Source organism: Anomaloglossus baeobatrachus, chromosome 9 (genome assembly GCF_048569485.1).
Source record: "Anomaloglossus baeobatrachus isolate aAnoBae1 chromosome 9, aAnoBae1.hap1, whole genome shotgun sequence".
Lineage (NCBI taxonomy): Eukaryota > Metazoa > Chordata > Amphibia > Anura > Aromobatidae > Anomaloglossus > Anomaloglossus baeobatrachus.
The window spans coordinates 108229211-108248396 of NC_134361.1; the positions used below are offsets into that span (position 1 = coordinate 108229211).

The 19186-nt window shown below is 42.1% G+C and overlaps 1 protein-coding gene across 1 annotated transcript in view; it reads left to right on the forward strand.

The window, feature by feature from the left end:
* The window catches only part of GAB3 (GRB2 associated binding protein 3), a 197053-nt gene that overhangs the window by 96440 nt on the left and 81427 nt on the right, over positions 1 to 19186 (forward strand). The window lies entirely within an intron of this gene.

The window sequence follows — 19186 nt, forward strand, 5'->3', positions numbered from 1 at the left end:
ACATTTGAACACTGTGCACACCTGAGACAAGGAAAGGTACCAAATTGTGGGTTATGTAGGAATCTCTGTTTTGGAGCCTGTGTTGAGGAGCCTATATCCGCTCGGACAAGTTTGTCCCTGATGTTGGGTGACTTTTTGTGACAGAACAATGGGGTTGTCTGAAATTCACTAATTTGCGGATAGGCGAGGCCTAAAAGTGGCCAATGTTTTAATACTATTTGTTTCACCAATGGAGAGAAAGGATGAAAAGTATTGACCAGAGGAATGCGACTAGATTTTGCTGAGGGATCATGTGGACGGGAAGTCTTGTTATTAGCTATACTGGCAGGATAGCCTCGCTGTATAAATTTGTTGCCCATCTCTCTATGTCTCGCTGTACAGACCTCACTACGGCTCACTATGCGGTCAACTCGAGTGTGTTGACTAATCGGAAGGGAAGTTTTGATGTGTTGGGGATGACTACTTGTAAAATGAAGAAGGCTGTTTTTATCTGTTGGTTTTGTGTAAATGTCCGTGGAGATAGTACCATCATTATTCTTAATAATCATACAATCCAGGAAGTTGATCTCCCTGGCACTGTGATGTATGGTGAATGTTAATCCCGGTACAAGTGTGTTGATTTCACTGAAAAACGTCATCAGGGTCTCAAGAGGGCCATCCCAAATAGTAAAAATATCGTCGATAAATCGACGCCATAATAGGGCATGCTGTCTGATTAAGGGATGGGAGTGTATGTATTTGTCCTCGAATGATGCCATAAAGATATTTGCGTAGGGGGGCGCAACATTGGAGGGGGGAGGGTATGTGAGGTATCAACCGGCTGTATTACAAAGGGCCGGCATGTTTTGCAGAAGCGTGGGTGCTCTGCAATGTGAAGCTGGCTGGGACCTGTGGTTCCACAGGATTGCATTACATGTAGAGCCATGGAAGGGTGTGTGATGCTGATTACACACTCCTTACCACCTGTGGGTGTGACTCCAGGGGTTAAAGCAATCCTGTCTCTGAACCTGGGAGAAGTGTGTCTAGGGCAGTCTAGAGAGAGACTGGCTCTAGATGTCCAGTGTGTGGACTGGAAACAAGTGAGAGCAGAGCCAGGAGCTTTGGGTGTTTCAGCCTGCATGGAGGCTGATCACAAGGCTCTGATATTGAGTCTGAGGTGAGTGCAGCCAGGCCAGGGCTGTAGGGCCGAATCTCTCCAGGAGGAGAGACAGACAGACGGGTCTGCAGAGGGCCCTGGGTGCTGGAAGGAACCTTGGCTAGAGTTGTATGCTGGCAGGAGCCAGAGAGTGGGGAAGTTGCTAAACTTCCATTATGGACTTATTGTTTATGTTTGAGGGCAGTTTATGCTGAGTGTTTTTAATAAACTGCCAGAATTTCTATGAAGAGACTGTGTACGTGTGTTGCTGAAGCTACCTCACACCGCTGCAAGCGAGTGAAACCCCCACGTTGCAGGGCGCAACGTTACAATATATATATTACATGTGTTACACACAGGGTGTTGAGAGTTATGTTGATGTTCCAGGATGCGATAAGATTATATATGGATAGCTGAAGTTGTTTTTTGTTCAATAATAAGTGTGGATTGTTGTTCGCGGAAGAAAAATAAGACATCCCCTGAAAATAAGCCCTAACCCATTTTTCGGAGCAATAAATAATGTAAGATTCTGATTCTGTCTTATTTTCAGAGACACACGGTATATAGGCTCCTACATGTACGAGTAACTAAACAATAGTGCTAACACTGAAATCTAATTCCATTAAAGAAAAATGTATATTTTACCCTCACATTTCAAATATGCTCAACAGGAGCAAAAATTGCACATATGTGACTTACATTAAAGTGGGAAGAGAAGAAAGGGAAGCAATTATGACCAAATATTTGAATTAGTGAAGACTACACCTTCAGATGGATACAAGGCTAAGACGTCAGTCAGGGAGTGGACAGCGTGATCTTTTAACCTCTTCTTGGCATTGGGCGTTATGTTTTCTATTGAGGTCCCAAGGAAGAGGAGTCAAAAAACTGGACAGCCTGCTGGCTGACTCATAACAGGAAGAATGCCTGCATACATGACTCACTGTAATCATCTGCCTTCTAATAGTATTCAGCAACTTTAGGGCTTCCATAATACACCCTGTCCTCCACCCAGAGTAAGATAAAATGCAGCTAAAACACAAGTGCAAAGACAGGAAGTCTGAACACTTTCTTACAAGGTCAGCTGCACATAAGTCAAAATGGAACCAGTACACATCAGTGCTGTAGAAATATTATTCACTAAAGCAGGGAAACTATGTAGCTGCTACTTAATGCAAGTTCCCGAATAGACTGGTGGCTCAGTGGTTAGTACTTAAAGGGAGCCTGTCACCAGATTTGAGGCCTATAAGCGGCAGCCACCACCAGTGGGCTCTTATATACAGCATTCTAACATGCTGTATATAAGAGCCCAGGGCGCTGTGTAAAACATAAAAATTACTTTATAATACTCCCTTAACGGTCGCGGTGCGGTGGATTCTAGTCAGGTGGGCGTCTCCGTTGTCCGGTGGCAGCGCTTCCTCTTTTGGCCATCTTTGTCGTCCTTCTTCTGTAGCCGGGGTGCACGACATGTCCTACATCATCCACACTCACCGGCATTGAGGTCCAGCGCAGGTGCACTTTGATCTGCCCTGAGCAGGGCAGATCAAAGTATTGTAGTGCGCCTGCGCGGGACCGGTGAGTGTGTATGACGTAGCATGCGTCATGCACACATGTTTCAGAAGGAGGATGAAGAGGAGGCGCCGGCACCGGACAACGGAGACGCCCATCTGACAAGAATCCACCGCAGCGCAACTGTTAGGTCAGTATTATAAAGTGGTTTTACAATATATACACTATATATATATATAATATACATATATATATAATATACACAGCGGCCTGGGCATGTTAGAATGCTGTATATAAGAGCCCATTGGTGGTGGCCGCAGCTTATACGCCACAAAAATGGTGACAGGTTCCTTTTAAGCTGTCCAGTGGTGGAAAGGCTATAGGAAAAAAAAAAACTAAAAAACCTTTATTCAAGAATGTTTAAAAACCAGAAACATTCCCCAAAACATACATATAAACATGGATAAAGTGCTGTAGTGTACAAAGCGAGAATTGGCCACACAACCCTATCTCTTTCCCTACCTTGCTGCGGAGGTTGGCACCCTAATTTTGCATAATAGCTCCCCCACTCAATGACAGCTCAGCCTTAAATCCCTATGCTGGTCTCCAGTGCAGCCAATCTGGGAATGTAGGGGTGCAGGGAAGGCCTACTAGTCAACTGTACGAGTAAAAAGCACTTATTTACCGTTATCGGGATATTGAAATGTCCCTAACTGTCAGGAGGGGTAGAACCCTAATAGGTAATATAATGAAAAACCCTATATCACCTCAGTTCACAGAGTTGTTTCAGAAAACAGGGGGATATAGGTTTTGACCCTCAGTAATTGTCAATCATGTAGTCTAATTACTGGTGTATGGTGATGCCCAATAAATATATATAATGGGGTGGTGTCAAAAAAGTTTTTTTTTTAAAGTGCTGCGTGCCCAGAAAAACACAAACACAGATTCAAAATGTCAAGTTTTAGCAGGAAAAAGGCACAGAAGTGCTAAGCAGGTTTGTAAACATTGACTGATGTGCCACAAAATTATAGCAACAGATTTTCTGTACAGGTAAAGTGAAACACCGTCACAGTGTGCAGTCCTATGTAAACCACTCCGAAGCAGCACCATGAAAAATCACAGAACAATCCTATATATTGAACAGATTAATATGGAAACGATACTCTTTGACACAGTTGATATTAATTTATATGTAAACAATATTCATTTGCTTAGCACTTTAACCTCATCAACAAAGGATCTTCAAAGGGCCTCAGACGTATGCAGGCAAATACAGTCTTACTGCATAAATAAACCTGCAAAGCAGAATGTCTATACACTAATCCACCACTTCCTATGATGCAGGGACATCCTGCTCCATCATCAGTTCATATTCAATATCCATCATGTGGGACACCCTATAACAAATACTGGGGTGTAACCATAAAACCATACAATAGGCCTTGTAATGATGCTGTCACTTAGCTGAGAGGTTGGAGATTTCACACATGTAGCCAGATTGCTTCTGCCCATATATTGTAGCCGGATAGCTTCTTCCCCGACACGTTTCACTCCAGTTCCAGTACTCTACAGGGTTCTTCAGGGGCTCTCATAATGGGGTGTGTGCAGATGTAAGCAATGCAATGCGGCCACCCAGCCGCTCAGTCCAGTGGTGGACAACAAGGAGTTTGTATGTTCTCCCTGTGTTCACGTGGCTTTCTACCAGGTTCTTCAGTTTCATCTGCCACTCAAAAGACAATATTGATAAGGAACTTATATTGTGAGCCCCAATGGGGACAGTGATGATGATGGTGGTAACGTGATGAAGAATATATAAGGAATGCCTAATATATAAATAGGACGGGGATGATATCCGAGAACAGTTGTAGTGTTGCTGTCTACTGATGTTGCCGTCAATCCAGTCGATGTAATCCCTCAGCTAAAGATGATATTTAAGGAATTCCTTAGACTCAGAAATATTTCATTTCACCCGAAAGACCCAGACACATTGCTTAAAAAATTAAGATTTAATATTGAGGCTCTTTTTCAAAGACTTTACATAAATAGCATTCCCAGTTCATGTCTAGGCCTATTTATTGTTACTCATTTCCTGAGAAGCCATAAGGTGAAATTTTTCCAGTTTTGCCTTGTTGTCAGGAAATGACCTGACTATTTTGTATTTTTTTGTTGAAGAACCAAAGTAGATTGTTTGGGACCTGGGCATGAGAAACATGGAGGAGTTATCTGGAGGCTACGAGGCTGAGTAGGAGTGCAGTAAGAGGGCATCATGTGTCAGTACGGACCGGTATCAACAAGCACATACTATTAATGTAGAGCAACTCACCAGAAATCATGGTTAGTTCTTACAGTGGAGTTTAGAAAATAAAAAGTGCGTTCTGATTGCTTTTTTTTTTTTTGCTTAAAGGGGTGTGCCAATACTTTTATATTGATGATGACCTATCCCTAGTGTACAAAATGGAGACAGTTGCACTCTGTAGTGCTGAGATATGAGGTACAATGTATATGGGAATATAGACATGCATTACTGCTATGAAAAACATGTAAAAGGTGAGATACTTAGCACACAGAAATGTCCAGTTTTATGTGAGCCCAACAGCCAATGGTAAGGCGACCTCTTTTTGTTGGGTCCCTGCATACACTAATGCCTCCCTCTGGGTTTAAAAACCCTACAATTTCTGGGTGGACAGGAACCTGCAAGTGGAGAATTAAAATAGCCTAAGGCTGAAGAGCAGGAGTGCTCAATCAGAAGATATGATTCTGTAATTTAAGAAAAAGACTGATTGTACATCCTAACTTTCTAATGTGAACAGGTGCAAACTGAACATGAAACATAGTAACAAAAAGGAGACAGTTGCAGTACTAGGCATTAGTTTGATAGGGATTCAACAAAAAGAGGTTGTCTTGCCGTTGGCTGTTGGGCTCACATAAATCTGGCCATTTTTTTGTGTGCTAAGTATCTTAAGTTTTTACATGTTTTTCATAGCAGTAATGCATGTCTATATTCGCATATTCAAATTGTCTCTCCAGTAAAGGAGACAAACTCTAGCACAGCGCCACCTATTGGAAGTAGCGATCCTAAAAGTCACAAGTGGATCTTCAACAATCCTTTGCAATATGACTCAGGATATATAAGCCAGATCAGAATCCCAATTTGCAGACACGGTGTTTCGGGGTGCTTGCCCCTCGTCAGTGCAAAGTATGGGGGTGTCTGATCTGGCTCATGAGAAAGCTATGTGGGGACCACGGGGGAACACTATTCTCCTTAAGGAGACTTTGCAAGCCAGTCTGGCTGCCAGGTAAGGGGACTTATAGCTGCAATGCCCCTCTGGGAAATATTCAAATTGTCTCTCCAGTAAAGGAGACAAACTCTAGCACAGCGCCACCTATTGGAAGTAGCGATCCTAAAAGTCACAAGTGGATCTTCAACAATCCTTTGCAATATGACTCAGGATATATAAGCCAGATCAGAATCCCAATTTGCAGACACGGTGTTTCGGGGTGCTTGCCCCTCGTCAGTGCAAAGTATGGGGGTGTCTGATCTGGCTCATGAGAAAGCTATTCGCATATACATTGTTCCACAAATGAGTGAAACGGTCTCCTTTTTGTTACTATGTTTCATGTGCAGTTTGCACCTGTTCACATTAGAAAGGTAGAATGTGGCATCAATCTTTTTCTTGTATCCCTAGTTTCTGTCATCATTACCAGATGGGTGGGGTCTGATACACCGCACTGCAGCTGTAAGAAGTGTACTCTAAGTCATCGACAGCTCAGTACACTCTAGTGGTCACTGCTGGGTACTGCACCTCAGTGCCTTAAGTACTGTACATGGCACAGAAATACTGAGGCCAATGTCATTACTGCAGGATCAATGGTTGGTGAAAGTAACAGAAAAGTCATAGTTATTTTATTTTTTTTACACCATTTACAACTCTTCAGAAGCTTTCTTAGAATTCCCTGCTGGTACATTCGCCATATGAAGGAGTTGTCCAAGATTTTGTCTTTCCCTACCAGAATTTTTTATTTAATATATTAATAGAAATGTCCAATTTTCGTGACATTTTGTGATTAATAATTGTTTCTTTGTGATCGGTAAAGCCCATTACCGAGTCACTTGGCCAGCAGTAAGTCAGCGCGCTGTCTTTTGGTTTCGGGAGTTTCTATATTGAGTTCTTAAGAAGTAGCACAGCTATTAAAGTATTTCATGACACCATAGTGTGAGAAGTCTCAGTAGCCGGTGGAATTTGACATGAATTGTAAAGTCGAGACACTTCAGCAGCCAGCGACCGGTCTTTAGCATTCTTTTAATATTTTCTGCTATCCCTGAACCGATGCGTTGTTTGTGGGCGTACAAGAGAGAAATATGTCAAACTGGAATGTCCTCTATGCAAACAAATGTCTACTGGGTTCATGTCTGAAGTTGGGGCTTCTATCACATACACATGTACTATTACTGTACCATTATTGATATTACATCAGCACGACCTGCCTGACTTTACAAAGCAGGTTTATCCATTCACGTGTTAATTATTATTTACAAGGTATTTAGATATGTAATTATCTGTATCACATCATCTTTATATGTTCATCATTTGAACAGTCTGAATGTGTAATGTTCGGTGACTTCAGTAAGGAGGGAGCTATAGATGGCACTCAGTGCAAAATTTAAGTTAAAGGGAACCTGTCAGGTGCAATATGCACCCAGGAGAACCACAAGCAGTTCTGGGTGCATATTGATGCGTTAGTTCACTAGCCAGGGCGGTCGACTAGCCAAGGGCGTTGGCTAGTCGGGCGGTAGTTAGGGTCGACTAGCCAAGGGCGTTAGTTCCCTTGGCTAGTCGACCCCCTTAGCATATAAGCACGCCCCTGTGGGCATGCTAACATGCTAATGAATGTGCAGCGTCAGAGGCATGGTCAATCTCACCTCTCTGCTGCCATCAAGCCCAATGCTGGACTTCAGCTCAGTGCACATGATCCCAGATTTTCAGTTATGTGCACTACATGAATTTGAAGCTGGAACGCGTACACCTGGCTTCAAGCTGCGCCTGACCTAAAGTCTGGGATCATGCACACTGAGCCGAAATTCAGCTTTGGGCTTGATGACAGCAGAGATAAGCGCGACCATCCTCTGATGCTGTGCATCATTAGCATGTTAGCATGCCCAAAGGGGCATGCTAACATGCTAAGGGGACTGACTAGCCAAGGGAACTAACTTCCCTTGCGACTAGTCGTTGGCCTCAGTAGCATATCATATGGGATCTTTAGAAATATTTTTTCTAAAGATCTTCTTTATCTACAGTATGCTAGGCTGGGACTGCTAGGCAGGGATTTGAAATATGCACCCAGAACTGCTTGTGATTCTGGGTGCATATTGCACCTGACAGGTTCCCTTTAAACTCAATTGCAAAACTAATTTTTATCCTCCAATTACATGGATTTAAAGGGGTATTCCCATCTCTAAGATCCTATCCCAATATGTGTAATAATAATAATATCAGCAAATACCTCCAATTAGAAATGTAGTATAGTTCTTCTGATTCACTATGTCACTTATCTCATGTGCAGGGCATTGCAAATTAGGTATTCATGGTTACGTCCACTCATACAGTGAGAGTTAGTTAGTTGCTTGTGGTCGTAATCATAGATACCTAAGCTGCAATGCCCTGCACATGAGGTAAGTGACATGGCTATATCAGGACTTAGGAGACCTGTACTACATTTATAATTAGAAGTATTTGCTAATATTATTATTACACCTACTATGTATTGGGATAGGATCTTGGAGGTGGAAATACCTCTTTAAGTAAAAATAAAGTCCCCCAAAATGGACAACCAATTTAATGTTTATTTGGCATCCAGAAGCTCCACATAAGTTTGAATATTAAAGCAGCCAATCACAGTGCAGCTCTCTCTTTATCAAAGCAGTGTACGAAATAAAAGCTGAGCTCCAATTGGTTGCTAAGGGCAACAGAGACAGTTTTGCTTTTAGACTGTCTTGACAAATAGGGTACAGTTTTTTTGTGCATTGCAGGAATGTAGGACATATGTACCATCGCATGTGTCGGTGAGCTGAGAACCACGGCGCGGCATGTGTTGGCAGCCATATTGATTGTTTTCCCTATGTCACTTGTGATCATTTAGGAGATTCTTGTATAAAGCCAGGACTCTGCTCACTTTCATTACTATCATTGTCCTGAATATGCAGGAATGTATACTGATGTGTTAGTTGCTTTAGTAAATAGAGGTATGAAGTTTATTGTGGATTCACTGAATTCCAGAAGTGGCTGAGCCGCATGTCATAAATGATCACATAAATACATAAAATACAGACACAAAAGAGAGAATTAGAGTCATTCAGGGTCTCCGCCTCTCTAAAGTACTGATTAGCTGGGAAGTAGACCCCATTTTCTAGAGATATTGGAGTCCTGGTAGTGGAACCAGAATCTAGTGTGCACCTATCCCACAAAATATATAGTGAGCTTTTCCTGACCTATATTGTAATGTCGCTATAGGCGACCGTTCTTCTGGCGGAGGTCAAAAGTGTGTTCTTTTGGCCTCCGTAACTGTATAAAAAAGCGTAGCAGACTTCTATACTGAGGGCCACTGCAAAGAAACATATACCAATGATTATACATTCATCAGCAGTGGTCCCTATGGTGGACAGATGACTCGTCAGCCATCCTGACTATGCAGTGTCAGGCGACTACCTCAGTAGGCACAGATGCAGTGTGTATCGAGCCTTTGACATTTATGCCATGTATTATCTATCAAAAGGTAGTACCCTATTCAGCCCTTGGAAGTAGTTCAATGTGACAATAAAGCCCTCTAACCAGAAAAGGTTGCCTTAAAGAGGTGGTTCACTACTCTGCAATAGTGGCCACATCTCTGTAAAACTGATAGGGAAGGTTTTTTCTAAGTACCTTGTTTAGACAATTTTGCCTCTGAGTGGTGCTATTGCGGTCCACTCATCCCCATGATGTGACACCCGGGCTCCGTGACCTCCGAGATCCGGTGATGTCACATCAACTTCCACTTGACCTGACATCACCGAGCCCGACCCAGTCTTCCTGAGTGACTGGGCTGTGGGTGGCATTTCTCCGCTCGTCACAGCACAGCATCTCTCCTGCTTGCGGTGCTCTGCAGTGAAGGAGAGAGCACGCAAGATGCTGGACTGTGATGAGCGGTGACACTGCGCCCACAACCCAGTCACTCAGGGAGACTGAAACCGGCCTCGGTGACGTCGGGTCAACTGGAATTTGACATGACATCACCGGATCTCAGAGGTGACGGAGCCCAGGGGTCACTTCATGGGGATGAGCGGACCGCAATAGCAACACTCAGAGGCAGAATTGGCTGAACAAGGCATGTAGAAAAAGCCTTCCCTATCAGTTTTACAGGGATGTGGCCACTATTGCAGAGTAGTGAACCCCCCCCCCTTTAAAGGATTCCTGTCCTAATGCAATTGTTTGTTAACCTTGAATAAACCCACTTCATAGGACATCATAGGGGTATATAAGAAAATGTGTAGCTAGGACAGAAAGTTGCATTCTGTGTCCAGTGATTTGATTGGGTGTCATGAAATTCTTTACTTTTTCTGCAGTTTTGCTGCATTTTGTGTAAAAGCCTTTTCACTGATGAGAGGTTATCATTTAAAGTTCTAATATAAATATACAATTTTTCACTTTAAAATCAGCCTATATGTCTCCCAGTCATATCTAATCCACAGGTTTCTGACACTGGATGACACTTTCAGGACTAGATTTTCTAATAGGCACATACCCAGCCTGCCCTGTTTGGAATTGTGCCTGAACCTCATGTTCAGGGTGGAGTATAGTTTTTGTAGTGGGAGTTGCTGCAGTAATCTCCATATAATACTTTCTATATGTACACGTGATGTAGCTCTGTTTTCAGATGATTGCTGTATACAAAAAGGTGCTACCTACCAGTTGCGTAACTAAAGTCTGATGGGCCCTGGTGCAAAATTGGACTTGGGATGTCACCTGTATATTAGTCAGATGTATGGGTCCTTGTAGCATTGTAAATCCTATAAAGACATACGTCTTCCCCTCACTCCATGTAATAATGCCCCCATCCTGTACTAATGTCCCCCATCGTGGGCCCCTTCCAATAATAATATCCCCCATCCTGGGCCCCTTGTAGTAATAATATAATAATGTCCAGCATCCTGTGCCTCCTCCGGTAAGAATGTTCCCTATTCTAGGCCCCTTCCAGTAATAATGTCCCCCATGATGGTGTAATGTTCCCATCCTGATCCCTTGCAGTAATATATGTGCCCCTTCCCGGTATAATGCTCATCATCTTGTGCCCCTTCTTGGTATATTATCCTCCATCTTTTCTCCTGATATACAATGTCTACTTTATGCATACAATCCTTTATCCATCCAATAATAATGTCCCTGTTAAAGTAAGGAAGACGTTAATATCTTCAGGCCTGTCAAAAAGTTTAAAATGGGATGGGATTCCACTCCAGGAACAAAGAGCTATTGAGGGGGTTTGGCTAGGCTGGGTGGATGCCAGGAGTGTCTGTTTTTACTATGCAGCTATATATTCTGCTATTTGTTACTATTTTAGGAACAGCTACATTTATACATGTTTTGTATATAGTATATAATAGAGAGTCTACCCTTCAGGGATTGGAGATTTCAGAGAGTTTGAATTTATGAACTTCCATTAGTCTCACCAACGCTGATAGAATTCCTGAAACTTCTGAAGTAGCAAAAACTACTTCAACAATTCTTATTCACCATTAACTAATAATATTTCTCCCATCCTGAGAATTTCCTGGTATAAGATCTCAGTTCCTGGGTCCATCCTTTTTTTCCATTTTTTTTCTTGTGCACACTACATCTGATCATGCTGTTGTTACCACCAGTGCGAGCGGCTCACACTGGGCCGAACACAGCAATGCTGGCGCTAGTGGTTTGCATTCACGAAGCATCCAAACTCAGAACCCGAACTTTGTTTTCTTAGGAAAGTCTGAACTTGTACCGAACTTGAACTTCAGGTTCGCTCATCTCTACAAATGATGTTTCTCAGGCACAAGGAGACCAACTGTTCACTCTAAACCACAACTCTTTACTATACGGTACATTCTCGTTCACAGTTTTCCGTTCCAGATAGCGGGCACATATCTTCCAGCATGTTACAGTTTTGCACAGCATTATCACACACAGTTCAACTTCCCACTGGATTGCGTCCGATCTAACTTTGCCGTTGAGTACCAGTGCAACCCAGTTCAGCACACACCGTGACTGTCAATTTCCTTTCCTGCAGTACCACGTCCAGTCTCCTTAGGTGTCCCATAATAACCACAGTAAAGCTTTGCACTCCCGGACATGTAGTGAGAAATGGCTCAGTCAGTGTTCACATGCCAGTTGAGAATAACTGGGTACCATGACGGTTAGAGGACCTGGCCACTAGAGTCCTGCACCAGTAGAAATAACCTGGTACCTTGACAGTTAAATGGGCCTAGTTGCTAGTGTTCCATACTTTGGCTCCTATCATCTGGGGTCACTCCATTTGAGGATCAGTGGCTAGTTACTACTCTGTTCTTACCCTATGTCTCTGGCCATTATTGAGCTTCACGTTATCTTGCCTTCTGACTCCTGCTCCCAGTTGCCACAAACCACCCACTATATGTGACCTTCACGACCAACCGACTGTACGTCTGTCACTTTCGCTCGCTAGGCCTTCACTGACTCCTTCCAAAATGAACCACCACTTTCCTTATCACCTGACCCCTCCCATGGTAGCCTAGTCCCAACACTTAACTGTTTCTGTCCCTGTGGTGTGTTATTGGGCAGATTTTCCTTAGAAAACATTGTAAGGCTGACACACTCCTATCAGGAGAGCCGCCTGCCAGTCCAAGTGATGCGATGCAATCCACACGCGAGTTAGACGCAAGTGTGGCTCCAGCCTAATATAAATACTATACCCTACATATGAATATCACAATACAATTCCTATGACACAGTGTTCACTACTCTTACACAGGGATCGTCTCTGCACCGTAATACTTTTCAGCTGAATGTGCATCATCGAACGCACATCCACCTGATATAGGTGCTGGCATCAGCAAGCCGTACTCCTCTGGTCCGCGATTGTTACGCCCTTGCTACCTAAAATAATACAAAGTGTGGTTGCTGGTGCAGGATTTTTAGTGGTATATGTTCCATGATGACTGTGGATAAAGGTTGAGGACCACTTATTTGGACTTATTACTGCATTAAATGGATTAACATTGATGATAGTTTAACATCTTTATAAAAGATTCATCATTGGCTTTGTCATTAAAGTAAAGATTTCTCCTTTTTTTAACCAAGCTTACTAAATAACATAAGTGTGAATCCTACGATGCAACCACGTAGAGGCGTTCCTAACATCTGGCCACAAACATGTTTCTTTTCTTTGAAATGCAGTAAGTTAGAGACCTATTTCCTCACCATAGGCCGTCCAGTTGTGGGTATCATCTTTGCAGCTTCATTTTGCCCAATTTCCTGTTTTTGCTTTCTTTTTCTCTATTTTTTTCTTCACTTTGTGCCATCATGTGAGGGCTGACGGTTAGATATGCAGTTTGACTGTTAGTGACCTTTTGAGTTTTGTGGTATTTCCAAAGTGAAACGGATTTAGTTTCATGGAATTGTGAAGTGCTGTCTTGGCTCTTAAAAGATAACACACTTAAGTAGTTTAGACCAGTTCTGAGACTATGGATAAGGGTATTCTTCTTAAAGGGGTGGTTCACTATTCAGCAATAGTGGCAACAACTCTGTAAAACTGATAGGGAAGGCTCTTTCTAAATACCTTGTTCAGCCAATTCTGCCTCTTAGTGGCGCTATTGCGTTCCGCTCATCCCCATTAAGTGACCCCCTAGGCTCAGTGACCTCTAAGCTCCGGTGATGTCACGTCAACTTCCAGTTGACCCGACATCATCGCGACCGGCCCCAGTCTACTTGAGTGACTGGGCTGTGCGCGGAGTTTCTCCACTTGTTACAGCCCAGCATCACTCCTGCTTGCGGCGCTCTGAAGTGAAGGAAACAGCACGTGAGATGCTGGGCTGTGACGCTGGGCTGTGATGAGCGGTGAAACGCCACCCACAGCCCAGTCACTCTAAAGAGTGGGGCCGGCCTCGGTTGTGTCAGATCAATTGGAAGTTGATGTTACATCACCGAATCTCAGAGATCATGGAGCCCCGGGGTCACTTCATGGGGATGAGCGAACCGCAATAGCACCGCTCACAGCAGAATTGGCTGAACAAGGTTTAGATTTAAAAGAAAATGCCTTCCCTATCAGTTTTACAGGGATGTGGCCACTACTACAGAGTAGTGAACCACCCGTTTAAAGAAAAACTCCCATTAATGTTTTTAGTCTGTAAACCTGTGTAAATGGTAGTATACTGTATGTCAGTGTATTAATATACTCACCTACAGCTGTCTTCACCGATATCCAGTGCTGCTCTGCTCCTTTTCTGAGTCATATAATGGCGATTCAGAGTCCCCGGGTCATTCTTTGCCCTGTGTGTGACTCCAAAGTGGCTTTTACCAATGGATTTACTCCAACATACATAGGAGAAGCTGGTATCTATACTCACACAGGAGTTGTGACAGCCAGGTGAGCTGCATCACATGTCTGATACTCAAATAATACCCTATGTACGTGTGTGTAGTTAAACATACCTGGCTGAGATAATACCGCCAGTGCCTGCCACATGCTGCTCTTTCCATCAGTACCATGTATCCGCTTTCAGATTCCTTTTAACATGCACAGATTCGATCCATGAAAAAAAAAAAAATCATTCATCTGCACTGTCCCATTGAATAACATTGGACTGAGTGCTGTCCATTTGCTCTCCGTTTATTCACTCGGACCCCAAAATACAGTTGTTTGAATTTGTTCTTATTGATAGGGATAATAGCATAATGTAGTGAGGGATGATGCAATCACTCCATCTACATCCTGTTATCCAAATTCCATTCTATCCCCAAAAGACAGGACTCTCCTCCGCTCTTTTGCAAATGTTTTGATATTTATAGGGGCAGTACAAATTGTATATATGCTTTTGTGCATATTAAATTGATAAATTTATATTTTTGCGTAGGATTTGGCTCACAAAAGGATTATATAACAAGATGGTAACTAATTAAATAGCCATTAAAGGGAACCTGTCAGCAGGTTTTCGCTATGTAAGCTGAGGACAGCATGTTGTAAGGGTTAAAAAACAAAAAGCAACTATGCTTCTCTTATCTGTGTGTATCCTATTGTTTACTTAAAGTAAAGGCTTTATTACCCTGTGATTAACATTGCAGGACTAGAAAAGCACATGCATAGGAGTCCGACATGCCCAGTGCTGTGACTGACACCTCAAAGTCAATGCACGATCTTTGTTGAGAGCCTGGTGTGGGCAGGACAGCTCCCTGGACTCAGCTACATGCTTAAAACTAATTTCCTTGATTGTGTGAGAATGGCTGCAGCCGGTAATCTAAGTGATACACAGTTGGATTCAGAATCTCCTTGCCTACATTATGTTGCTGACAGATTAGGTAGCAAAACCCTGCTGACAGATTCCCTTTAAACAAGTTAATTTTGTAATAAATGGACAATATTTTCTCAGCATAGTGCAAAGCAACCAATGTTTCAGTGATCACTATATAAATTAATGGTGTATTTTGTTTTGCATATGATCTAATCCGTTGCAGTCACATAAGGTCCTCTGCTACAGCTTTGCTACAGTGTAACTTCCGCTTTAATTAAACATTCTTCAAACTGAAACACTTTTTTTTTCCTGAGAGGTCAAAAGAAATGGACACTTTCTCCTATCCTAAGCGCCACCTGCACATCTTCTGACCACTTCCTCCATAATCAGCTGCACTTTCAGCGAGACCCTTAAGCCGAGGGCAACAATACTGCTCTTTTTAAATTTAGAAAAGCTTCAAAGCTTATACTTCATGTATGTTGGACCCTTTCCATGAATGCTATTAGTTCTGAAAGCTTATTTAATTTTGTCAAAGGGTGAATTTGAATTTCCTGAGAACATCTGTTCAGATTGTGGATTGTACAAGTGTATTCGCTGTCGAGATCTGCAAGAAAAATGATGGCTTCTCCTGACCTTATCTGAACCTGAAATCACACATATGACTACGCACAGTACCATCAAAGGATCAGAATTGTATATTTGATTGTCAGCCAAACAGATTGAGCAGAAGTTTTTCATAAAAATTTTAATAAACCCTTTGATTTCCTCATCCACACATTTGGGGGATTGTTAGACAGCCAATATACACAGTAGATTGACAGTAGATCCTGGTTAGATCAGCCAGATTCTCCATCAATTATGTTTTGCATATGAATAATTAGGTATTTCTGTGGCCAAAGTGGCATATTTCTTCAGATAGTCAAGATAAGTAAGACCCAGTTAGTTTAATAAAAATAGGTCATTGCTAAAAACAGTATTTCTCCCAACTTTCTGCAATGTTACTGTAACACAATCTTATCTGTCACAATCAGTGGAAAGCCTGTTGTTAAGGAAGTGATATGTTTTTAATGTGGGACCGCCTACGAGGGTCTCTGATGTTATCCATTGCCAGAAATGCCTTTATTCTGTGCTGTGTAATTTGTTCCATGGTTAACAGTATAGATGTCTTGTCATGTTATTGTGAGGCCTTTATTTCTCCATGGTCTTTTTGTTCACAGTGGCTCATTACCACTCTATCCAGTTTCCTCTTTAGAATAATATATACAGTATATATTTGTCCTTAAGTCGCAAGAGTTTCACATAAGCCAAATGCATTACACTGTCATCATGATTTTTTTCCTTTTTCTTTTATTTTTGCCTAAAACGGGTAATGAATAACGTCCTGATGTGAACAATGCTAAACGTTTCTCCTGCACATCAGGTTTGAAGCATGGCAGGAAATAAAGAACGGGCGGCCGTCAATTGTATTATGAGAACATTTATATAGAAGCAAAGGATATTGTACAATATGATATTTTTGGGAGTAGGAACGACCACCAGTTAAAAAAAATAGCAAAACTATTTAAGATGACGACATTTCAGTGCATATGCATTATTAGGGAATATGAGCATATCAATGGGAGTCCCAATTGGGAATCTCCTAATTGCCACCTTCTGTAAGAATTGAGTCTCAGACTGCCCTACCCTAGATGTTAGCACGTTCTTTGTACACCGCTGTTAAATGTGTTGCCACTATAGAAATACATACCATAAATATGCAGAAATATCTGATTACATATACAACTTGATAAACATAAATATCAAAAAACCCTTAAATGAGAACCCAAAAAGATTCAAAATAAAGGAAATGGTGAGTAATTCATAATAAAATTATATTTTTATTTAAACCATTAAAATTTACATGTATTTAATATTCATAAAAAATAATGCAAGACTGGATCAAATTCCCCCAAAAATTGTTTGTAAAGTGCTTAGTGCAATGACCACCCATACGTTAATATGAATTAGTTACATATAGCAAAGTGCAAAAAAGATTTTCATATCTGAGCAGCAACCAGTTATATATAGCACTGCAATATAGATAAAACGTGTAATCCAGGCTAAAAAAGGTGCCTCTTAAAGTATAAATGATGTGATATAAAAATGAATGTAGGGATAATATACCTTGAAGGTGGTCAAAAAATTCCTGCATGCTGCTATACCCCGACGCACATTTCAAGCGATCTCTTCCTCAGGGAGCTCTTCGGTCCAGTGGGCAGTCCTATCAGTGATTGACAGCTTTTTATGTGTGTATGTATATAGAGATAGCTGTCAATCACTGATAAGACCGCCCACTGGACCAAAGATCCCAGATAGAGCAGAAGTTTAATTGATAAAAACAAAGGTTATACTGAATCTTTTCTCACAAAACTATATATCAATCTGCTCAGCTCCTCTTTCGGCCATCTTTGGCTTCCTTCTTCTGAGGTCGGGGTACATGACGCGGCCTACTGCACACGTGCCAGCATTGAGGTCGTGCGCAGGCACACTTTGATCTGTCCTGAGCAGGGCAGATCAAAGTATTGTACAGCGCCTGCGCAGGACCTCAATGCCGGTGCGTGTGTGCATGACGTAGGACGCGTCATGCACCCCGACTTCAGAAGAAGGAGGACAAAGATGGTCGAAAGAGGAGGCGCGCACCAGGAGAATGGAGCCACCCATTTGACCCATCTGCACCGAACCGACTGTTTTGGTAAGTATTATAAAGTCATTTTTTTCATTCTACACAGCGGCCTGGGCTCTTATATAGAGCATGTTAGAATGCTGTATGTAAGAGCCCAGTGGTGGTGGCCGCAGCTTATAGTCAACAAATCTGGTGACAGGTTCCCTTTAACCACTTTGATTGCCATCTATGAACACTCTTCAGCTCTGCTAGATTTTCTTGTACTCCATGCACATTAAATAGGTTCACGATACAAGAAAACATTAGCTACTCCGCGGGCCTGCACTTGAGTAAATCACCTCTAGTGGATGAAGTCGTCATAAATATCTTTACATGAAATATACAGTATAAACATCGGAGCCTCTTTATTGTCTACGTCTTCAGGAGTTGCGTGATCCTGTACAGATGGTGTAATTAGTGACATGTCTTTTCTCTCTGAGAGGGTCTGTTTCATGTTTGCCTGTTCATAATGAAGTTTATTACCATCCTATCAGACATTGCATTTCGCCGGAGTTCTTGTGGTCTTTGCTAATTTACCTGGTTACTTATTGATTTCCACTTCCCTTTTTTTCTCACAATATTTCTGGGAAATCTTTTTTTTTGGTTCCTCTTAGTGTTTTACGGATTCGTGTCTATTTTGGGCCTGGTCTTTTACTGTAATTTTATTGTCATTTATTTTTTTTATGCTGGTGTGGATTGGTCGTGTTAACAAGTTCCCCATGTAAATATGTTTCCAATTGTTGAGTGACAGTGTTTGTGTGAACTTGCTTCAAGCAGATTCGGAGGTTTCTGGTTTAGATCAGCCAGTGTTAAAATATTAGTCCAAGATCTAAGGCTGAAATTTACTGTCATTTTTGCTGAGAAGAAGTAACAGCTCCATTCTATGTGATTGACGCTGACAGTATAGTGTGTATAACCTTCGTATACTAAACATAGAGTAATCACATCTAGAAAAATGCTTGTTTTTTTTGTTTTCTTTTTGATTTATTTTAATGAGAGTTGAGCAAAAAGACTCACAGGATCGTAGTCCATTGGTCAAGTCAGTAGTCCATGGGTGCTGAAGCCAACCTTTCCTACCTGCCGGCATCCCCGACACCTCTAAATAGTAGGCCTGGAGTGACATCATCATGGCGGCATAACACACGCATGACATGGCACCAGGTCTACTAACCAGAACAGGCATCCAGGATGCTGGCAGTGATAGGGAGGTTGATAAATATATGGCTCAAAGGCTGTAGCCTACCGACGCTGCCATTGAGCCAGGACTCTGTGAAGCTCCTTCTATCTGCTGACATCCCCGACGTTTCTTCTGATTTTTGCCCTATGCCACAATATTGTTGCGGCATGATACAAGACA